Source organism: Trichomycterus rosablanca, chromosome 9 (assembly GCF_030014385.1).
Source record: "Trichomycterus rosablanca isolate fTriRos1 chromosome 9, fTriRos1.hap1, whole genome shotgun sequence".
Lineage (NCBI taxonomy): Eukaryota > Metazoa > Chordata > Actinopteri > Siluriformes > Trichomycteridae > Trichomycterus > Trichomycterus rosablanca.
Genome location: NC_085996.1, coordinates 23763654 through 23789120, shown reverse-complemented (window position 1 = coordinate 23789120; position 25467 = coordinate 23763654). Strand labels below are relative to the sequence as shown.

At 40.2% G+C, this 25467-nt stretch overlaps 1 pseudogene; it reads left to right on the top strand.

The window, feature by feature from the left end:
- The first annotated feature begins 275 nt into the window (after positions 1-275).
- LOC134320618 (beta-alanine-activating enzyme-like) lies at positions 276-24754 on the top strand (annotated as a pseudogene).
- Positions 24755-25467: the final 713 nt, after the last annotated feature.

Here is a 25467-nt window from a genome sequence, read left to right as displayed (position 1 = left end):
CGTCATTTTTCTTAAACTGCCTATTTTCATCATTATAATCTTCATGTTTTCTCCAGTTGAGCTCCATTTTAAAACAGTAAAGAAACAACTTCGTGTTTGTGTTTCTCTCTGTGTTCTTCCCCTCAGCACCGCGCTAACGTATTTTCAAATTAAACCTGCGAGTGAAAAAACGAGCGCTGATTGGCTATCCAGATATTACGTCATCGATACGCGACCAAGCAGCCTTGTACAAAAAATAACATCCCTGTGCTGTGTGAATATTTGTATCAGAAGGAATTTGATCAGGACTAATGAAACTTTAAAATAATGGCATTAAAGCTTCTGCATGAGATGGTACGTGAGGCTGCATTAGAGCACGGTGATAGAAAAGCTGTTGTTTGGGATAGTTCTCAGTCTCCTGCTACTAATCTGACCTATCAGCAGCTTCTCACTCTGGGGAATGATTTGTGCACTAAACTGCAGAGAGCTATAAGAGAGATTCAGAATGTTATAGGAGTGTACTGTGATCTAAACATCCTCCTCCCAGCATGGATCCTTGGGTGAGTAATAGTCTTGGTACATCTATGTTTCTAAATCTAGGATCTGGACAACCAATGCATACATTTTTGATACGTTTACATTTCGTGGTTAAATTACACACCATCCACTTATTTGCCATGCCATAACAACAACATTACATTACATAACATTAATAATAATAATAATAATAATAATAATAAATGCCAAGTTCAGAACACAACAAAACTAACTAAACAGGAAAGTCTTAGTTGACCTTTGAATAAAAAAGTGGAGAAACAGTCGTTACCTTTTTGAAATAGTGCATTCTGGTTGATCACCGGGTCCTTTCTGTGTGGAGTTTGCATGTTCTCCCCGTGTCCACTTGGGTTTCCTCCGGGTGCTCCGGTTTCCTCCCACAGTCCAAAGACATGCAAGTGAGGTAAATTGGAGATACTAAATTGTCCACGACTGTGTTTGATATAATCTTGTGTGAACTGATAAACCTTGTGTAATGAGTAACTACCGCTCCTGTCATGAATGTAACCAAAAGTGTAAAACATGACATTAAAATTCTAATAAACAAACAAACAAACAGTTAAAAGAGTGAGAGCCTAACCCAGCTCTCAATGGGTGCAAGGCACACAGAAACACCCTGGACAGGGTGCCAGTCCATTGCAGGGCTATGGAACAATTTTTATGTAGGTAACTTGTAACTTGTAGGACACAGCTGACAGGTTGTTAGCTAGCAGAGTAGGGTAGCCATAAGTAGAAACAAGTATATCAATATTTTTATAAATATTTGCAGAGCTTGTAGATGCACTGTAAAGCATTCCCCATGTTTTCAATATTGTGTCTCAACTTAAATTCCATACTGTTTATAGAGACACAGTAACACCTCGTTATAGACTAGACACACTCAGGATTGAGTACTGACAGCCCTGTTGAATCTAAACATTACTTAAATAAAAACCTTTCCAGCAATGTAAAGTAGACCAAATGTTCTAACAGTACAATATTTTGCAATCAAAAAGACATTAATGAAAAGATAAAAATGATAGTTATTAAAATATATAAATTTGACCAGAACTACCTTGATAACCGCCAAGCATTTTGGGATAATGTTATGTTGGCTTAAAATATCCAAAGTAAAATAAGTCCCCATACATATGGCATAAGGCAAACACAGTATACCAACAGCACAGTATACCAACTAAATGTGCTAGAGCACATTTACAGTGGGGCCAAAAAGTATTTAGTCAGCCACTGATTGTGCAGGTTCTCCTACTTAGAAAGATGAGAGAGGTCTGTAATTTTCATCATAGGTACACTTCAACTATGAGAGACAAAATGAGAAAAAAAAATCCAGGAAATCACATTGTAGGATTTTGAAAGAATTTATTTGTAAATTATGGTGGAAAATAAGTATTTGATTACCCACAAACAAGCAAGATTTCTGGCTCTCACAGACCTGTAACTTCTTCTTTAAGAAGCTCTTCTGTCCTCCACTCGTTACCTGTATTAATGGCACCTGTTTGACCTCGTTATCTGTATAAAAGACACCTGTCCACAGCCTCAAACAGACTCCAAACTCAACCATGGCCAAGACCAAAGAGCTGTCGAAGGACACCAGGAAGAAAATTGTAGACCTGCACCAGGCTGGGAAGAGTGAATCTACAATAGGCAAGCAGGTTGGTGTGAATAAATCAACTGTGGGAGCAATTGTAAGAAAATGGAAGACATACAAGACCATTGATAATCTCCCTTGGGGTCACAATCTCATCCCGTGGGGTCAAAATGATCATGAGAACGGTGAGCAAAAATCCCAGAACTACACGGAGGGACCTGATGAATGACCTGCAGAGAGCTGGGACCAAAGTAACAAAGGCTACCATCAGTAACACACTACGCCGAGAGGGACTCAAATCCTGCAGTGCCAGGCGTGTCCCCCTGCTTAAGCCAGTACATGTCCAGGCCCGTCTGAAGTTTGCCAGAGAGCATATGGATGATCCAGAAGAGGATTGGGAGAATACCATGTGGTCAGATGAAACCAAAATGGAACTTTTTGGTAAAAACTCAACTAATCGTGTTTGGAGGAAAAAGAAGAACCCAAGAACACCATACCTACTGTGAAGCATGGGGGTGGAAACATCATGCTTTGGGGCTGTTTTGCTGCAAAGGGGACAGGACGACTGATCCGTGCTAAGGGAAGAATGAACGGGGCCATGTATCGTGAGATTTTAAGCCAAAACCTACTTCCATCAGTGAGAGCATTGAAGATGGAACGTGGCTGGGTCTTCCAGCATGACAATGATCCCAAACACATCGCTCGTTATTTTTGTTATTGACCAAATACTTATTTTCCACCATAATTTACAAATAAATTCTTTAAAAATCCTACAATGTGATTTCCTGGATTTTTTTTTCTCATTATGTTTCTCATAGTTGAAGTGTAGCTATGATGAAAATTACAGACCTCTCTCATCTTTCTAAGTAGGAGAACTTGCACAATCAGTGGCTGACTAAATACTTTTTGGCCCCACTGTAGTTTATGCAACAAAAACATTGATTCTAAATTGTATGTAATTATAAAAATATACATTTTAAGCTTGCATAGACAAAATGTATCAAATCAGTGTTACCAAGATATTTTTTAAATACCAGTTTACAACGCTAACCGTTTCATAAAATTTGCCAACAAGCTTGTTTCTATCTTATGTAAACAGAATTCTGCAGTGGCCTGCTGCTTATGTTCCTCTTGATCCAGCCTCACCACCTCTACTTACCATGAGAATGATGGAAAAATGTCATTTGAAGTTCTGCCTAATACAGAGCAGTTTGCTCCAGGTAAAACTGCTTCTTACAATAAATCTACATAGAGATGTGTGAGAATGCTTAATGATCATAATGCTAGTAGTTGTAGTTGATGGTTTGTTTAAAGTGAAATATTTAATATAGTAAAAGTCAGGCTAGTGACTCCCACCTCATTTGTACTGTAAACCTTGTCCTTGTAACAATACTGTTATACTGTTAACCTCTAATGTCTTCAGTATTCTTGATCAGGTTATTAAAATTATTCAAAATAATACAAAACTGGCACACATTCCAGACCACAATCAACTGTACTAGTATTATGGGGAAATGTGCCAATAGTTCTATTAATTCAGACATACTGTGCAGCATGTGATTTTGGATTTAGCTTTTCAATTCTTAGTATCCATGTACTTATATATCACATTTTAAAACAAGTCTATTTATTATTTATTTCATCTACTGAACTATTTTTATGTAAGTAACTTTAGGACATAGCTGACAGACTGTTAGCTAGCAGAGTATGGTAGCCATAGTTAGAAACAAGTAGCCCAAAACCCTCATATTATAATGATAACAATCACTTTGAAAGCAGTAATGTAAACATATGTTTCATCTATAACTTTCTTTTCTATTTTTGTCACACAGCAATTTCTGAATGCATTTTCCAGATTGTTGTCTATTGAAGTCTGTGCAACATGGTCAGCACTTAACCTTACTTTAGTCAAGATGCACAGTAATCCACAGACAGAGAACAACCAAGAACCAAATCAACTCAGTGCAGCTGTTTCTAAAAGTGAACAACAGGCAGAACAGCTGGCATATGTTTTGCACACATCTGGAACAACAGGGCTTCCTAAAATAGTAAAAGTCCCACACAAGTGTATTGTACCTAATATAGTCCATCTCAGGTAAGGAAAACTCCTTTCTGTTGCAGGTGAAATTAATTAGAAATGTGAAAATGTACATACTTAGGTATTTGTAGTAGTAATGACATGGCTTTATGTCAGTCACACATGCTGGCTTTACACAGAAATGTAAATGTTCATGCTGGGCCGAACCCATTTACACAAACACAATGTCCACACCATATGACTAATATTAAAAACATGCACTACATCTATTAAGATATTTGCTTTAGATTATTAATAGACATTTAACTGCTGATTGGAAAGTTAAACTTTAAATGCATTTACAAATGATTCCACACATTACAATGATCATAAACACGTCTCTTAAACTAGGTTTGATTTTTGCAACAATTAGATGCAATATCATGTGGAGAGGAATTAAAGTTGAATTGAAGTGCAATCACTGCAGTGGATAATGTCAAATGCAATTCACACAACAACATTTCTTTTTCATAGTAACATGCAGAATACTTGACAAAATAAAAAGCAAAACCTCTATTTCATATATTCCAATTGCTGAACTTCTTGACTGAAAAACACTATGCAAGGATTTGCATTATAAAGAAAACAACAAAATGCTTTTCTTGGAGATTTGACGTAATACTATTGGTCTGGTGACATCTACTGTTAAAGCAGTAACACAGCATGTCCCTTGGGAAACTTTTAGGGGGGAAAGTCCACAAAATGTTTAAATAACCACAGAACAAAGCTTCGACCCAATCCCTATTAAAAGCCTGTGATTGAGCTGAGGAGTCAACAGCAAAGGACCTAGGAGCCTAAAGGATCTTGAGAGATTCTTTGAGCTCTTAGATTCCTGTTGCTAAATTAAGAAATGCTACTACCTAGTGGGCAGTGGTAGCTCAGTGGTTAAGATGCTGGACTAGTAATCATAGAGTTGCCAGTTCAAGCCTCACCTTCACCACCGTTGGACCCCTGAGCAAGGTCCTTAACCGTCAATTGCTTAAACTGTATTCAGTCATAATTGTAAGTCGGGCGGCACGGTGGCTTAGTGGGTAGCACTGTCGCCTCACAGCAAGAAGGTCCTGTGTTCGATCCCCAGGTGGGGCGGTCCGGGTTTTTTCTGTGCGGAGTTTGCATGTTCTCCCCGTGTCCGTGTGGGTTTCATTGTAGTGCTGGTCCCAAGCCCGGATGAATAGGGAGGGTTGTTTCAGGAAGGGCATCCGGTGTAAAAACTGTGCCAAATTCTGCCCGCGACCCCTAACGGGAAGAAGCCAGAAATGCCGACCCCGTAATCGAAAAACAGGACAAAGGCTGAGGAACAAGAGAGAGTCATAATTGTAAGTCACTTTGGATGAAAGCGTCTGCTAAATGCTGAAAATGTAAATGTACTAACTGTAGGACAGTGGTAACTCAGAAGTTAAGGTATTTGACTAGTAGTCAAAAAGTTATTGGTGTAAGCCCCACCACAGCCAAGCTGCAACCGTTGGGCCCTTGTGCAAGGGCTTTAACCATCAATGCTTGGATTGTATTCAATCACAATTGTAAGTCATTTTGGATTAACAAAAAGTGTCTGCTAAGTGCAATAAATGTAACCTATGATATAATGTGTAAAGTCTCCAATAAATGTATCTCACATAAGATTAAAATTCTCTTTTATTTGTGTACAGCTGAGTGTATTAATTATCAAAACATCTTTTATTGTTTTACTCATCTTTACAAAGGCTCCCAGTAATATGTAGCTACCTGTTACTGCAAGTATAATAAATCCAATATTTAAATACAGGTAGCCATACATCCATAATTGGTTCATAGGTTGCAGAATGTAACATTAAGTACTTTTTCAGATTTTTATGTTAGACTACTTAATTTATCGTAAAGATTTACTGGCATGTGTTTATTTTGGGAGTTATTATTTTATAGATATGATGAGAGAGACTTATTTGCTTAAACCATGATCTCTTCAGATCTATATTTCAGGTAACTCCAGAGGATGTTGTATTTCTAGCATCACCTTTAACCTTTGACCCATCAGTGGTGGAGATGTTTTTGGCTCTATCTTCTGGAGCTTGTCTTCTGATGGTTCCCACAGCTGTAAAGAGAATGCCGGGCAGGCTGGCCCAGGTCTTATTTAAACGAAACACAACCACCATCCTACAGGTAAATATGCTCTCTGTACAAGGGTTCTATTACACATGTAGCATACTACTTGTAGTACTTGTAGTGTCACTAGTGTCACCCTGGGTTCAAGTCTCAGCGGTGGCACGAGCCATGTTGGCAGCTTCACAAACTTGATGGGCTGCTACAACAGTGACACTTCAAATGTGTTACAGCTCTATAATGCTGTCCGCCACTGGGGGGTAAAAAGGAGCAGCCTTCATGTGTATAAATGGGCATGTGCTAGTCTGTGGCCCTCTTTAGCCAGCATATATGCCATTAACTAGGCAAAGTTGACAATACAGTTGGGAGAATTTGAACTGGACCTGGGTAGCTGTCTTATCCTGGTCAGGGCCACAGTGGGTTTGAAAAACACTGCACACAGGGCAAGAATACACTCTGGACACACTCTAGTTACACCATGGGGAATTTGTATACCTAACAGATGGTAAAGTATGATCCAAATCCAAGTGAGTTGCAAACAGTCACTCAAAACAACTTTAAAAACTTTTAAACATTTTTTATTAGAGTTTAGTAGAGAACAAAACTCATAGACATGATCCAGACTGCCATTTCACTGATAAATTACGCACATACAGTTTATGCCACACTGATTCTTGGGACTGAAGTGCTCTTCCTGCACAAAACACAAACAGGTCCAGATGTATCTGAATTTTAACACAAAAAGCTTGCACATAAAATTCTAATATTTTAAATAGACAAACATAGCTTTCTCCTGTTTTGTCTTGTTTATTAGGCCACCCCAACATTAGTGAGGCGCTTTGGGGGACTTCTCCTAAAGGAGGAGGTACTAAGTGCCAGATCCTTGTTGAGAGTGTTGGCCCTTGGTGGAGAGCCGTGTCCATCACTTACTATCCTCAAAAGCTGGAGACAGGAGGGCAATAAGACTTGTATTTTTAATCTCTATGGCACCACAGAAGTTTCATGCTGGGCATGTTGCTACGAACTTCCAGACGACCTCTTCTTTTCAAACCCCATGTAAGTAAACTTTTGCAGTATTGTCAGGTGTTTGTGCTGGAAACTCTTATTTGTTGAAAGTGCTGGAAGTTGCTAAAGTTTTGAAAACCATTTTTACCATTATTAGCTAACAATTTTGGAAAAAATTTTATGAGCTGTTTTATCCTAACACTAAGCACAAGACAGGAATACACAGGACAGAGCACCAATCCATCAAAGGGCTTTATTCATTCCCCTCTTAGACATAGCCAGTCATGTCTGTGTAGACACACGGATAGCACTGCTGAGATTCGGCCCTGGATCTTAGTGGTTGTGGGCTAACACAAACACCTAATGCACTCTTCATTGCAGTTGAAGTTTAAACATGACATATACATTCTGCAAGGGCAAAGCAAATAGGGAGTAGACACTGCTGCTTAGATTTTATGTAGGAAAATGTAACTTTTTTTGCCCTGATATATAGATGATTGATAAAATAACTAAAATTTAAAATAATATTTTAATACTAGAGAGGTGCATTTCCTAAAAAAAATGAGATTGTGATTGCAGCTCAGCAGTAGTAAAGTATGTGAGGGGTTGAATACTTTTGGTCATATAGTTTTACATTTTTACATTTACATATAGTTGATGTCTAAATATTTTTGGTCATGTAGTTGGTGGGGCTGTAAATACTTTTGGTCATGTAGTTGGTGGGAGGTTGAGTAATTTTGGTCATGTAGTTTGGGGCATCTGAATATTTTTGGTCGTGTAGTTGGTGAAGGTGTGAATGCTTTTGGTCATGTTGGTGGAGTGTTGAATACTTTTGGTCATGTAGTTTGGGGCGTCTGAATATTTTTGATCATGTAGTTGGTGAAGGTGTGAATGCTTTTGGTCATGTTGGTGGAGTGTTGAATATTTTTGTTCATGTAGTTGGTGGGGGTGTGAATATTTTTGGTCATGTAGTTGGTGGGGGTGTGAATGCTTTTGGTCATGTAGTTGGTGGGGATGTGAATACGTTTGGTCATGTAGTTGGTGGGGCTGTAAATACTTTTGGTCATGGTGGGGGTTGAATACTTTTGGTCATGTAGTTGGTGGGGGGTTTAATACTTTTGGTCATGTAGTTGGTGGGGGTGTGAATACTTTTGGTCATGTAGTTTGGGGCGTCTGAATATTTTTCGGTCATGTAGTTGGTGGGGTGTGAATACTTTTGGTCATGTAGTTGGTGGGGGGGGTTGAGTACTTTTGGTCATGTACTGTAGTTTGGGGCATCTGAATATTTTTGGTCATGTAGTTGGTGGGGATGTGAATACTTTTGGTCATGTAGTTGGTGGGGGGTTGAGTAATTTTGGTCATGTAGTTTGGGGCGTCTGAATATTTTTGGTCATGTAGTTGGTGGGGATGTGAATACTTTTGGTCATGGTGGGAGGTTGAATACTTTTGGTCATGTAGTTGGTGGGGCTGTAAATACTTTTGGTCATGTAGTTGGTGGGGGGTTGAATATTTTTTGTCATGTAGTTGGTGGGGGGTTGAGTACTTTTGGTCATGTAGTTTGGGGCATCTGAATATTTTTGTTCATGTAGTTGGTGGGGGTGTGAATATTTTTGGTCATGTAGTTGGTGGGGGTGTGAATACTTTTGGTCATGTAGTTGGTGGGGGGTTGAATACTTTTGGTCATGTAGTTGGTGGGGGGTTGAGTACTTTTGGTCATGTAGTTGGTGGGGGGGTTGAGTAATTTTGGTCATGTAGTTTGGGGCGTCTGAATATTTTTGGTCATGTAGTTGGTGGGGGTGTGAATACTTTCGGTCATGTAGTTGGTGGGGGGTTGAATACTTTTGGTCATGTAGTTGGTGGGGGGTTGAGTACTTTTGGTCATGTAGTTGGTGGGGGGGTTGAGTAATTTTGGTCATGTAGTTTGGGGCGTCTGAATATTTTTGGTCATGTAGTTGGTGGGGGTGTGAATACTTGTGGTCATGTAGTTGCTGGGGGATTGAATACTTTTAGTCATGTAGTTGGTGGGGGGTTGAATACTTTTGGTCATGTAGTTGGTGGGGGGTTGAGTAATTTTGGTCATGTAGTTTGGGGCGTCTGAATATTTTTGGTCATGTAGTTGGTGGGGGTGTGAATACTTGTGGTCATGTAGTTGCTGGGGGGTTGAATACTTTTAGTCATGTAGTTGGTGGGGGGTTGAATACTTTTGGTCATGTAGTTGCTGGGGGTGAAATAAATAAGATAAACACACAACATTTGCAATAATTTTCTTTATTCACATACAGAAGAATGTTCGGGGACGGGTGGAGGAAACAAACAAGGGTCTGAGCAGTCAGGAGGTGAGGGGGTCTTCACAGTGTTCAATGTTCTGCTCGGGGGGCATGTACGGGGGTTAGGTGTATGAACGGGGGAAGATTAAAACTGTCTGAGCTACAAATCCGATGTTCTGGTAGCATTGCTACACACGCTAATACGTTCCTCTAGCGCAGGACACGCCCTGTTTCGATGACTTTTCAGTTCTGTGTTGATTTATTGTCGATCGTGTGAACCGTACATCGTCTTGTCCCTCTGTCCCCCTTCCACACACACACTCACACACACTCTCACACACACATACACACACTAACCTAACTAGCTTGTAAACCGAGCCAGGCTGTAAACGTCTACCACAGTGTCAATCGACCGTATAGTCAGTGGTCGGTGACCATATCGGTTCGAAGAGGCTAACACGGGCGGACGCTTACGGTAGCTGGCCCGGTTTGCAAGCCAGAGAGTTAGTTTGAAGCCAGAGCAGCCAGCTAGCTAGCTAGCTACTCCAGAGTTAAGATGAGGCGAACCCCAATGAGATCAGAGGAACGAGACGATGAGAGGTGAACGAATCGATCGGCAATAAATGAACAAACCGAGGCGGAGAGAGACTCGCGGGGCTAGCTGTTAGCCTCCCGTCAGCGTGTGTAGCAATGCTGCCTGTTCAAACCGGTGTATATAATAAGATACGGGGAAGATACAGAATTTAAAAAAACGGGTTGCTGGATCCCCTCGACTCCTGCTGACTGGTTTTGAAGCTCTGATCAGGTGTAAAACTGACCATAGGAGCGGTCAAAGTCACTAACAAGCCTGGTGATGTGTGACTGTATGCCCTGCAGGTAAAAATAGCGGGTGCATTCTTGAGGGTAGCTTGGGTGGTGCTGCAGACACACAGAACATTTACGTTTAGAGAACCTGAGCTGCACGTGTGGAGCGTTTTTGACAGTACGTGATGTTTATTTTTTTTATTCGGACTCACCTGCACCACGTCCAAGTATTCCCGCCGCGCCAGATCATACATCATCTGCACAAGGAAGAGAATCCGAACTGTTTATTATCAACGGAAATCGCAGAAATTTCAGACTAACAAGCTGAAAATAATCCATGACCATATGAGATTTTATTTATTTAATCTAGTCGTGTCCAGTTCCCAGATCATATTTCAACATTTCTGAGTGAAGAGGGCTTTGATTGAGCCTCTCTCCCCCGATATGTGTGACCATGCTTTATATGGAGATCCGTATCACGCACTTATAGCGTATTTAACCATGGTTCTTGAACCGGTTCTGTTCAGGTTTCTTCGAACCTTGGTGTTTTGTAGAGAACCAACCCGCGTTTCCACCAGTTTTTGGGAGCCAAGCCTGCGTCATCAACGGTAGGCATTACACAGCGAAAGTAAAGAGTAGTAACATGATGGCGGAGTGTGTAGATTATCTGTGGGGATTTGTGCTTCTGTTACAGATGTTTGATTTTATACAAAAAGCATCGATCGAACTATTGGTGATTAGAAGACATAGACGTAGTTGTCGTGGTTGTTGTTTTCTTTAGTTCATTGATGTGAGAAGCATTTTGCGCTTCGTTTTCACCGCGACTCTCTGTGTATTGAGCGATAAAACATCACTAAAGTTCCACGACACGAACAAACATCTGTGTGAAATAACTATTAAATCCAGTCTAAAAGCTCTACATGTATCTGTGTTAAGCCGTATTAAATTCACGTGTGGTGTTTATGAATCCGCAAAAAGCTTCACCTAAATAAAGCGTAACGTGGCTTAATGTACTAAAAGTACGACACAGACACTCTCAATTTCTCTTCATTATTACTGGTTATAAGTGCTCTGTACTGGTTATAAGATAGATAGATAGATAGATAGATTCAACTTTATTGTCATTGCTTAGTGCAGGTACAGGCAACGAAATGTAGTTAGCATCTACCAGAAGTGCAAATAGTAGCATTGTGCAAAAAGACAGAGAATATTAGTAACATATACCTATGATTAATATGAATATAGAGTTATAACTATAGCTAGTTACATATATGAAATTATATCTATGTACATATTACTATATACATAATAGCAATAATAACAATAAGCATATTAGTGAAAATGAATATGTATTATAATAATAACAGTAATAATAATAAAGATTAGTTAGGTATATATTAGTAATAACAGTACTGGGATAAAGGATGTGTAAATAATAACTATACAGCTGTAACTATAACTATATAAGGATGGTGAAAAAAATAACTATAACTATACATATATATGTATGACAGTTGTGTAAAGTGCAGGTGCTAATGATAAATAATTACGACAGTCCAGCGTGCAGTCCGGGGTGATGTTAAAGTGCAGGTGCAACTTGTGCAATGAGAAATGTGCAATGATAAATAACAACACAACAGTCCAGTGTGTAATCCACTGTGTGTGATCCACTATAGCACTATAGCACTGATCCACTATAAGTGCTCAGTGCTGCCCAAATTCATCAGTCATTGTTTTAGTACAACAAACCACGTTACGCTTTATTTTTCACGTTAAGCAGTGTTCGTACTGTCCAGGTCACTTTTACCACGTTATATCACACAGTTCATCGTTTTGAAAATATCAGCGAATATCAGCGGCAAACTGGCTCAAAATTTAATGAACTTAGGTGAACTTTAAAATATGAAACTGCAACACAAACGCGGTTTTGCAGTTTCTCAAACCTCTACACTGTGACACGCCCATAGATGATGTCACGGTTCGCGCTGAAAAACCAAGTATTCTGTGGTGCCAGATTAGACCGCAAGTTCGCTGTCTGGAACTTCTTTTTTTCGGTGGAAACACATGGAACCGGTTCAAAATAAAGAACCAGAACGGAACCGGAACCGTGTCGGTGGAAAAGGGGTAAGAGAGTCACACACTGATCTCTGTTATCCCCCGTCTCGATGCAGTGTCATCGCCCAGCCAACAGAGGTCGCCCTCCCCTTCCCCAATAATAGATTTTCTCACATTTATTTCTCACTAGATCTTTTGTTTTCCTGACCTGATACTGCTCGGTTCCCGGAACCAGGAACTTCAGGTTTTCTCCACGAAAATAAAAGTGCTGCAGGTATGTTCCTATCTGAGCATATATGAAGTTGCACTCCTCATTAGCGGCCATAAAGTCGCGTACATAGTTTTCCCTCTGTTCCACTGATACCACTGTGGTGTACTGACTGTGGAGGACAGAAAGAGCAAAAGTTTACACACCCTGGTGTAGGAATATAGACCAATTGTGACCACAGAGGGTGAGGAACTCACTAGATGTATTCGGGTATCATCGGGAGAGGTAGTGGAACAGGGTTTAAGCTTGATGTGTCTGTAAGAGAACACAACAATGACGATTTTATTATAAAATAGACACAAACTGTAACAATAAAGCATACATTTTGACATTTCAGGAAGAAAATGAACCACAGGACCAGATATTGTCTTAAATCCTTACCTGAAGCCAGGTTTGCCAGATTTGGCAGGTTTGCCGGGTTTGCCGAGCTGACCGCACGGCAATACCGTTTGTTGGCCACATTCTCGCCCTCGGCTTTTCTTTGACACCCCTGGTCTCTTGGTTTAATGACCTTAGGCTCGTTGTTCGGCTCCTGCAGCTGCTTTTTTTCGCTCTGCTTGTTTCCGGTTCCTGCCGGTGGAGCGTCGGCGAAGGGAACCGGGTCTGAGTATACCGCTGTGGTGTACTGACTGTGGAGGACAGAAAGAGCAAAAGTTTACACACCCTGGTGTAAAAATATAGACCAATTGTGACCGCAGAGGGTGAGGAACTCACTAGACGTATTCGGGTGTTTTCGGGAGAGGTAGTGGAACAGGGTTAAAGCTTGATGTGTCTGTAAGAGAACACAACGATGAAGATTTTATTATAAAATAGACACAAATTGTAATAATAAAGCATCAATCAATTTTGACATTTCAGGAAGAAAATTAACCACAGGACCAGATACTGTCCTAAATCCTTACCTACGTTTGCCAGATTTGGCATGTTAGGCAGGTTTGCCAGGTTTGCCGAGCTGACCGCACGGCAATGCCGTTTGTTGGCCACATTCTCGCCCTCGTTTTTTCTTTTACACCCCTGGTCTCTTGGTTTAATGACCTTAGGCTCGTTGTTCGGCTCCTGCAGCTGCTTTTTTTCGCTCTGCTTGTTTCCGGTTCCTGCCGGTGGAGCGTCGGCGAAGGGAACCGGGTCTGAGTAGGTGCAGGCGGGGAGGGCGTAGGTAGAGAAGCCCTCGGATGCACATGGAAGGTCGAGCGACAACAAATTTTCGAGACTCTCCACTTCACTGCAAAACATTAAATAAAGGGTTGGATTTAACCAGAAGCCGGGGTTTACCCCACCGGTCGGCTCAGTCCGTGTCCCGTCTGTGTGCTTACCAGGCCACCCACTGCTCCAGCTGAGCGAGGTCTTCCTGAGAGTATAGGGGCGCTTCGCCCAAAATCTCGAGGTACAGAAAGTCTTTCAGTGACTGAGAGACAGAAAAACAGGACATATTATGTAAAATAGGAAGATTTTTATTTACACCTTTAGTAATTGAACTAATTTAATGATCAACACCTCGATTCAACGTTTTCTAAAGCCTGTATTGATCCTGCAAGTGATTATTAGAGTTTATTTGATAATAAAAGCACCACAGGATCTCTTTTTTAGCATTACAAGACCTTACAGCAATGTAAAAACCCCCACCAACCAGGTGAAATTCTATTTAATTTCCACACCAAATCTATATTAAAAAAACACCTGATCAACAAACCAAAGTGAAATAATCTAAAGCTAATCTCACGGCTCTAACCTCATCCATGTTGGTGGACCGGTTAAGATTTAGTTAGCTTTTGTAGTTTCACAGGTAGATAACGTGCTGCTCTCTGCTCTGTGGCTCAAATGCAAATGAGCACCTTCAGTAAAGCGCTGTGTCTCAGCCTCACCAGAGTTCCGAACCTCTCTGGTTACCGTGGTGAGACGGAACTCTCAGGTCTACTGTACATCTACTGTACAGAGCCACACACAGCTGAGCTGAAGTGGCTCAGTTCAGAGCCCAGGCTCTGAATACTGAGAGATTATTCACTCTTTATTCATCAGAACAGATACGTAAAAGCACTTTGTACAGATGTAAATACACCCTGATTTACAGGGAAGTGAAACACTGGATGTACACTCACCCTAGATTACCAATATATAATTATTTAATTATATTTATATATTTATTTATTAATATATAGCTTTATTGTCATTTCAGCTATATATAAGTACATATTAAAATGAAACACTGTTCCTCCAGGACCAGGACCAGGGTGCAACACGGAACACGAGTGCAAAACAATACAATACACACAGGATTATTCTATTGGATGGCTCACGTCTGTGAACATTTGTGCCAATTCAATTAACAAAACATAGTTGAGGTCAGGCACTGTCATGTGACCAGAAGGCCTGGCTCACTATCAACATTCAAAGGTCCTTCAGGTGGGGCGGTCCGTGTCCTTTCTGTGTGGAGTTTGCATGTTCTCCCCGTGTCTGCGTGGGTTTCCTCCGGGTGCTTCGGTTTCCTCCCACAGTCCAAAAACATGCCACCAGGCTAATTGGAAACACTGAATTGTCCTATAGATACCTAGCCGCTAGATGTTTTAAAACTTATTTAAATACTATCCAGATCTTGAATGCTTTGTTGTGGGATGTTGAAGTAAAATGAATGATGGTCCAGAACATGTTTATTATTTATCTTATTTGAAAGGACAGCTGAATCTGTGCCTCTTGGGGAGCCTCTAAGGGACACTGTTGTGGAAGTAAGAGACGAGAGAGGATGTTTGGTGACTGAAGGAGAAGGCCATATTTTCATAGGTAAAAATACAGAACCATTTGTTCTCATTTCATTTAAACATTTTTGATATTTAACCAACTGGGTCATGCAAGCGCCTTTATAAATTCATTGTTTATCAATCTGAAGCAGAAATTGTAAATAATATATAATATTTTACAATTATTACTCATAGCTATAACAGAAATACCAAAGCTTAAAGGTTGGTGCTATTAATAAAAATACTAATGCATCCAATTGTATCATTTACCTGTGTGTATATACTGTATATATTTTACAGGTGGCCGGGAGAGGGTGTGTCTGCTAGACGATGAGATATGTACTGCTAAGGGAGTGATGCGTGCTACAGGGGACTGGGCGATGGTGCAGAACTCTCAACTATATTATCTGGGAAGGAAGGATAGGCTGGTCAAACGCCATGGCCAGCAGGTACACCTTAATGCACTGCAACAGGTGGAGGTCTTTCAGTGTAAATCACTTACTTGTATTGATGATTGTAAAGTTTTAGTGGATGTAATTTTAAAAATGTAAGATAAAAATGTAAATTGTTATTTGTGTTTTATTTCCCAACCTAAGAACCTTTACCCTGACTTATCCCCAGCCCACCGTCTTTTATAAAACCATTGAGAGTGTCAATTTAATTTTAAATACTTTACATAGATACTGGCATGTTTACCATATTTAGGGGCTGCAACGATTGACCATTCTGGTCCGCATACCTGATTTGGCACAGTTTTTACACCCTTCCTGAAGCAACCCTCCTTATTTGTATCCAGGCTTGTGACAGCCACACAGAGTGTACTAACAAGTGCACCTTCCAATGGATAGGCTATTTAGCCCCCCATCCTCAGATATAGCCAATCATGTCTGTGTAAATGACCAACCGGCCAATAGCGCCATTGAGATTTAAACCCCGGATCTCAGCACCAGTGCGCTAGTGTATGTTTCCACTGCACCCCCTAGATACTAGCAATAATTATATAAAATAGATTATTAACTAAGAGTTTTTCTTGGTTAATTAAGTTTTATGCACTGGAACAGAATTTCTAATCACCCTACTTTACTAATTATTGTTTTAATATTGATTAGGACAACACCAATGCTATTGTTGCTTTTCTGATGTAGTTCATATTCAAGTAATTTGGGATACAGCCTTTTTTAATAACAATTAAGTCTGCAAGCCAGCTGTTCATCTTTAAATAAGGTTTCATTGACAGTATTCAAATATGATAAAATCAACAATAATTGTTTTTAACATAGACAATGGTAGTGCATGGCAAAATACTTATCATAAACTAGCCTGCAAGTGTCTAGGGTTTCTAGTATCCAATAATAATAATATGAATATGTGAAAGGCTTAAAGCTGAGAAGCTTTGGCCATGACATTATTATCCTTTAGTACTCCAAATACCAGTCAAAAGCACTATTTATAAAACAATAAGACTAAAATCCACCATCAAAGATAAGGTGAACTTAAAAATGGAAAAATATATCAAAGCTTATCAGTCTTTCAGGTTCTCTCCAGGTTTCTGGATTGTTTAACCTTTCATAATAAAGTGTTTTATAGTATTTCTGTTTTTTCTTCCCGTGCCAGGCTTTGGAAAGTTTGCCTGAGGTGGATACCGCTGTGGTCAGTCTACATGACAGCAGCAGATTGGTAGCTTTTGTAGTGCCCACCTCCAACCACAGAAACATCGCCTTGGAACATAAGGTTTACCAAGAAGGTCATGTCCACAACAACACTGAGGTCTTAGAAGACTCATCATTTTCCTCTACATCTCTTGAGATGGCAGTTTCTCAGGGACTCTCTCAGCTCGTGCCCAGCCACTGCATTCCAGATACTGTGTTACTGGTTCCAGAACTGCCACTCACCAATCATGGTATTTTCTACGCCTTTATAACAGATATTATGTTTCTGATTGTAACACACAACCTTGTTTTACTTCTCTCATGGTTGTGTTTCAATAGGGAAAGTAGCAATGGAGAAGCTAATGAGGATGTATGAAAGACAGAGAGAGATCAGTGGTAAACACACTGCACTGGAAGATGTAGAGACTGTAAGGGAAAGACTGCAGACACTATGGAAGGTACGAGGATTTTTGTATATTTCTTGGATCCTACAATTCAAAGTCTGGATCTTTAATTTCACAGTCAATAAAAACTGGTTTCAGTATTACATGCAGCCATCACAGATGTACAGTACCGACACCTTTTGACCTGCATGAGGCAGGTTCATATGGAGAGCACCCTTGTCCCACCCTCTAGAGACACAGCCAGTTGTGTGTCTGTGTAAGCGTCTGGATGGCTGATAGCATAGCTGACATTCGACCTCAAGATCTCAGCACTGGTGTGTTATCATATTTTACTGCTGTGCCACCTGAGCACCAGTCTTATCATTTTGGAAGATTTTTGGCTCACCCTTCTTCAACAACATTGCTTCAGTTCACTGTTGTTTGAGGGCGTATGTTTATGCCCCCCCCACTACTGCATCTCTGGTGTTGAGGTCTAGACTTTGAATATTTTTTGTTTTTTAGCCCTTTTAAATGTCGATTTGGTGTGCTTGGGATTGTTGTCCTATTACATGATCCAATTTTGCCTCAGTTTAGTTTTCGTCTAAAGTTCATTGTTCTCTCAGTGACTGCAAGTTTCACAGGTCTTATGGCTGCAAAACAAGCCTTAACAATGAACACTTCCATGATAAGGCATAACATGGTGGGTAAATGACTGCATGTTGAAATATTTTAGTGTTTTAGCTGTCACCCTTAATATAGTAAAAGTTAAGGCAGCAGTTAAGTTTATGGGCCATTTGAGACCTGTGACACCAAAAGTTAAGGCCAGCCCCTATATGCTTACAACATACTACTTCTGTATATTAAACTAGCTTTGGGTCACTGTTTAAGTCATCCTAGCTAAGGTATAGATTTAGGCATTTTAGAAAAGAGATATTTTGTAGGGCGGCACGGTGGCTTAGTGGGTAGCACTGTCGCCTCACAGCAAGAAGGTCCTGGGTTTGATCCCCGGGTGGGGCGGTCCGGGTCCTTTCTTTGCAGAGTTTGCATGTTCTCCCCGTGTTCACGTGGGTTTCCTCCGGGTCCTTCGGTTTCCTCCCACAGTCCAAAAACATGCTACCAGGCTAATTGGAAACACTGAATTGTCCTATAGATACCTAGCCGCTAGATGCACAAACCAGTGCATTGTAGTGCCGGTCCCAAGCCCGGATAAAATAGGGAGGGTTGTGTCAGGAAGGGCATCCGGCGTAAAAATTGTGCCAAGCTGACCCCTCAAAACGAACGAGACAAAGGCCGAGGAAAAGAAGAAGTAAAGAGATATTTTGTAATATTAAATCAGAAATCCATAAATTAAGGAGGTTATGGCTACTCACAAATACATTTATTTATTTATTAGGGTTTTAATGTCATGTTTTACACACTTTGCTTACATTCATGACAGGACAAGTATTTAATCGTTACACAAGATTCATTAGTTCAAGTCGTTAAGTGTCAAACACAGTCATGAACAATTTTGTATTTCCAATTCAACTCACTACCATGTCTTGGAGTATGGGTGGAAACCAGAGCTCCCCGAGGGAACCTTTGCAGACACTCTCACACATGCAATGGCTTCTAATTCTATATTTTTAGTCATCTGGGCCTAAGTAACAGTTGTATGGTCTTCATCGACTTCTAAACACAAACAAAATAACCAGGTCATAAGAAAAAATACCTAAAAATATAAGCATACTCTATAATTTAGTAACACGTAGAACCACATTAGCAATAATAACTTTGTTAACTTTGTTTGTGTGTGATAGGAATGTCTTGGTCTTCCAGATGATGTGGTCATCACAGAAGATGCCCACTTCATGTTAAGTGGTGGGGATTCCCTTCAAGCTCTGCGGCTCTTTGATCACATCACTCTTACAATGAGAGCGTCCTCTACAGGTCTGCTAGAGGTCATTCTAGACGGCACTTTCTCAGATGTACTGAAACACATCACCACACCAACACAGCACAATCCTAACCAGACATCATCCAAGAGACAACTTGAAGATTCTACACTAGCTATACCAGCCAAAAGATACCACACAGAAGTGACCTCCAACATAAACCCGGAGACGCCCATCTCACCTGTGGTTTTCTCAGAGAGAGGAAGTATGGGATTTGTACTCGTTAGAAGAGCTGGAGAGGTTATAGACTGGAATTACTCTCGAAGTAGAAAGCAGAGTAAAATTACAGAAGACAAGTCACAAGATTCATCAAGTGGAAATATTAGTACCTCATCTCTGAGCAAACCAAGTCAGACTGAGTTCTCGGTAAGACCCATAAACACAGACCAGGATATTCCATCTGGAAAGGAGAAAGGTCAGGACATCACATCAGAGGATCTACCTCTTGAGCTGTGAGTCTGCTGGAGCTCCGATACGGGCAGATGTGTGGACGCCTCACCGGTCCTGCTGGTACGTTCTGATCGGGCCATCGTCTTCATCGGCTCTCACTCACACAGACTGCAAGCTCTGGATCTGAGCACTGGAGAGGTGCTCTGGGAGCGGGTGCTAGGAGGCAGACTAGAATCCTCTGCGGCTGTTTCAAAATGTGGGAACCTCGTAGCAGTAGGTTAGTAGTCACAATCTGAATAGCATAACATTGAGATGCAAATGAAATGCAAGTTTATCATGTCCAACAGTATTTTGTTTCAGGAGTAGCAGCCATTTAAAAAGGAGACTGGGAGTGACAATGTAGCCACTAAAACTCAACACTCTGTCACCCCAAAGCCTCTCTTGTTGCATAAGTTTATACTTTTGACCATATAACATATGACCATAACACATATACAGTGGCTCAGTGGTAGCACTGTCGCCTCACAGCAATAAGGTCCTGGGTTCGATTCCCACCTGGGGAGGTCCGGGTCCTTTCTGTGTGTCTGAAAATGCTGAAAATGTAAATGTAAATGTACCTCCTGCTCAGGAAAGTTAATACAGTACTTTCAACCATTAACAACAGGTTACAGTTGGGTGTATTGACAATTGTAAGCTCTTATTTCATTAATAAATAAGCTGCTATGTAATTTTTTGCCTTTCTTTTAGGCTGTTATGATGGACAGGTGTATTTTCTGCATGTGGACACAGGAGAGGCATGCTGGATGTTCAAAACAGAAGATACATTAAAGAGTTCTCCCACTGTAGATTCTCAGACTGGACTGGTTATTGTTGGTTCACATGATGGACATGTCTATGCTCTTCAACCACAGGTAAACGCTGAAGTAATTATTTACTTAGCACCTATTTAATATTAGTAAATACACTTTGTAGCATAACTATTCACCCCTTTAACTTTTAAAAGACAAAATGGACCATTTAGACTATTACCAGCAAAGGGTGAATATTATACAGACATCTGTCATGGTTTGAAAGTGCATCAGGGACCATGGCATGAGTGACTTGCATATGTGTGAAGATACCGTTAACATTGAGGTGAATATTAGGGTTTTACAGAGGCACATGCTGCCATCAAAGCTACGTCTTTTCCTGTAAGATTCATGGTTATTCTTTGCCCACAACAACAGAGTGTCTGTCCAGATCTGTCACCTATTAAACATTTATACCTTTCAGAATCAGGTGTAATTACATTTCTGGAATGTAAACAATCTAAGCGTTAAAGACCTTGCTCGAGGGCCCAGCAATGGCAGCGGAGGGGTTGAACCAGCAATCTTCTGATTACTAGTCTAATACCTTAACCACTGAGCTACCACTGAGCGACACGTCCAGCATTGATCCAGCAAGGGTCCAAAAATGGCAACCTGGCCCTGGTAAGGCTTGAAACAAAGCTAATTATGTGACTTTCGGATAGCAACTGGATGTACCAGATCTAATTTAGGGGTGTTACAGTAATGGGGTAAATATCACAGCTTTAGTGTAAATCATTTTGCAGTGTATATAAGCTTTAATACATTTAACTTTTGTGTATTCATGACATACTGTATATGGTAAGTTCAATTTAGATTCATTTCAGAGTTAAGACGGTTAATAACTATGCAGTTTACTGTATATCGTTCTCTATAATTAGTTAAAATTAGGATTGTGAGGGAGGGGAAACATTGGTGTTAAAGCTTGACAAACTGGTGAACCCTGAAAACCATTTGATTTCTGATAACCTTTGATATTTTATGTGAATCTGTATGTAGCATTTGTCTTATGTGAACACATTCAGTTCAGTGTGTTTGTGTGTGTTTCAGATGAAGCAGTGTGTGTGGAAATACTATTGTGAAGGTGGTGCAGTGTTTTCCTCCCCCTGTGTCCACTCCTTCCCCAGACGGCTGTATGCTGCCACATTGAGAGGGCAGCTCCACTGTCTCAATCCAGTGAGTCCAGGCTATTCTCTTTCTGTATGAGAACATCAAAACCGACTTGATTGTGATGATAATAAGTTATATGTGATGATAATATACACATAGACATAAAGCTTTGTTTCATGCTAAACAGTTTTGTGTGAAGTACCTAAGACTTGATAAATAGCACCAATACTTTTCTGAATAATTAATATGAATATTTTGTGTGTACTTAGTATCAAGTATCTATGTTTCATTTTAATTAACTGTTTAAGAGACTATCTGCAGATGAGATATTGAGTTACCTACTTACCTACCTATCTAGCACACCTGCATATAATAATGTAGATGACTAAAATAAATACATAAAAACTACACTGTTATATAAATTAGTATTATAGTCAAGCCATTCATCTTGCATATGGTCAGTAACATTTCAAACGAATCAAATCAAAGAAGTAAATAAAAAATAAACCTTGAATAAATGAACCTTTTTATTTATCCTAGCATCCCGGACTAGAGTTTAGATATCTTATTTCTTATTTCTAGACACAGCATTTATAATGATCTAAATAATTCTTGATTCTTTCTACAGGATAGTGGTAAACTTCTGTGGAAGTACTGCAGCAAAGCTCCATTTTTCTTCTCTCCTTGCTGTTCTGTTACCTGTGTGTGCATTGGATCAGTAAGTGGAAACATCAGTGCATTAAACCATGATGGAAGTCTGGTAAGAAACTATACAACAGATACTTTAATTATTACTTTATTTAGATTTAGATTAAATAAAGATAATTAATAATGTAATTTAATTACATTTTTAAAAATAAATAAAAATTTAAATAAATGAATAATAATTTAATAAAGATCATTTAGATAATTAATAGATATTTAATTATTTATTTATTTAGATAGAGCCAAACAGATAAAGACAAAACTTTTATAGTAGTAGGTATATAAACATCATTTAGCGGGCATAATTGCCAGTGCCTGCAGGGAGGGGTGACCGGAATATGTGGGCGGGTCTTCAAACGCTGTGTAAGGACCCTGATTGGCTGATAGAGGTGCCTGTGCAGAGAGCATGGGTGGAAAAGGGTCCCGTTAAGGGCTGCACGCAGGTTGGAGGAGGAGTTAGCAGCAATATGCCCACCTCAACATACACTGATCAGCCATAACATTAAAACCACCTCCTTGTTTCTAAACTCACTGTCCATTTAATCAGCTCCACTTCCCATAAAGAAGCACTTTGTAGTTCTACAATTACCGACTGTAGTCCATCTGTTTCTCTGCATGCTTTTTTTAGCCTGCTTTCACCCTGTTCTTCAATGGTCAGGACCCCCACAGGACCACCACAGAGCAGGTATTATTTAGGTGGTGGATAATTCTCAGCATTGCAATGACAATGACATGGTGGTGGTGTGTTAGTGTGTGTTGTGCTGGTATGAGTGGATCAGACACAGCAGCGCTGCTTTAGTTTTTAAACACTGTGTCCACTCACTGTCCACTCTATTAGACACTCCTATCGATCGATCGATCGTCTATTGCTGCTGTTTGAGTTGGTCATCTTCTAGACCTTCATCAGTGGTCACAGGACGCTGCCCACAGGGCGCTGTTGGCTGTATGTTTTTGGTTGGTGGACTATTCTCAGTCCAGCAGTGACAGTAAAAACTCCATCAGTGCTGCTGTGTCTGATCCACTCATACCAGCACAACACACACTAACACACCACCAGTGTCAGTGTAACTGCAGTGCTGAGAATGATAAACCACCACCAAAATAATAACTTCATCGGTGGTTTTAATGTTATGGCTGATCAGTATATATATACTGTGTATTTGTAACACCTCTTAGTCAATCCTGGGAGGAGGATAATAGTCCAACCATAAATATAAAGCCACCTGCATCCTGTAATCAGACACTGTCAACTTAAAATGCTACAGGAGACACAAACATTATATATTGACATATAATATACATTTAAACACTGTAGTTTTTATGCACAAAGTTACAAGTGTTTAATGTAAACTTATACTCTTATTCACCCTTTTTTCAGTTATGGGAGTTTGTCACGGATGGACCCGTCTTTTCATCACCAAGCTTTGTTTCACTGCCATCTCTGACCAGTGACGAAATCAGATCTACTGAGTATGACAGTTCCGCATCATTGTCTCCAGCAAATCAAGCAGTTGTATGTGGATCACACGATGGCTCTGTGTACTGCTTAAATTCCAAAGATGGATCAATACTGTGGTGCTTCCAGACCACAGGCAAGGTGTACTCCAGTCCATTTGTTTTTGATGGTTCTCTATGGGGCACTAGAACCCTGGTAGCTGCAGCTTCAACTGATGGAACAATGTGGATATTAGATGGAGAGCAGGGAACGCTGAAAGCATATTTTGTCTTTTCAGGAGAGCTCTTCTCCTCTCCTATTGTGTGGGGACGAAACATAGTTGTGGGATGTCGGAACGACTATGTGTACTGCCTGGAACTGTCTAATAGAAAGGAACGACCGAATAATGTTTAAAGTATGCAGTGTGTTAGTAAAAGTAACCACCTCTGCATCCTTATGTATCGAAGACTATGGACATTAATGTGGAGCTGGTTTTCCCATTGTAGCTAACAACTATGGAGGAACTGTAAACTGTAAGAACATTGTTGAGCACTGTTTGCATAGTAGAGCTACTGTATATTTTATACACAGTGTTCTAGTTCATACCAAAGGTGATGGATGAGGTTGAATTCAGGATTCTGTGCAGGCGATTTAAATTCTTTCTACCTTTTCTTCTTGATAGACCTTACTTTTTGTACACTGGAATTGTGATGCCACACAGAACAGCAGCTGAAGGTACACAATTCTGTAAAATGGCATTTTATGTTGCAGCATTTTGATTTGCCCAGCCCGAAACCATCAAAAACACAGATCATTATTCCTCCTCCATCAAACTTCACAGTTACAGCATAGTGGATTCAGGCAGGTAAGCAGACTACCAAATTGTGAAGCCTAGAATATGTTTCCACTCTTCTAATAGAGTCCAATGGAGTGTTTTACACCATTCATCCAAGACTTTGCACTGGGCATGGATATTGTAGGCCTGTGTTTAGCTGCTGGGCCCCAATAAATAGTTCTTGTGCTGTTTTTAGTCTGTAATTTAAGAGTAAGTGTTGCAACCGAGCACTTTTTATGTGTTTTAGCAATTAGTTGGTGTGTGTGTGATGTATATTTTATATATATTATGCATTTTCTCCCATTTTCTTCCAACTTAGTGTAGTTAATTTGTCTTCCGCTGCTGGGGGATCCCTGTTTGCAGTCGAGGTGGGTATATTGCTGCCCACGTTTCCTCCGACCCAGCACCTCTCTATCTGCCAACCAGGGTCCTTACACAGCGTTTGAAGAGCCCACCCACATAGTCCGGTCATACCGCTGAGTTTTGAACCAAGGAGTTCAGAATCTCAGCACTGGTGTGCTAGCGGAATATCCCGCTGCACCACCTGGGCGCTTATTATTTTTAATGATACAGCTTTGTGTTTCCATATACATTAAGAACATATGCAACTTCTCAGTAAAGAAGACCAAATTCTGTTTTTGACCAAATTATTACACACAGCCCACAAAAGTAAAGCAAACAGCCTGGAGTAATTAAAAATGTTGGTTTTCTATTGTATGCACTGGGGTGTCCACATACTTTCAGCCATGTAATACATTTTGTTCTGGGCTTTTCA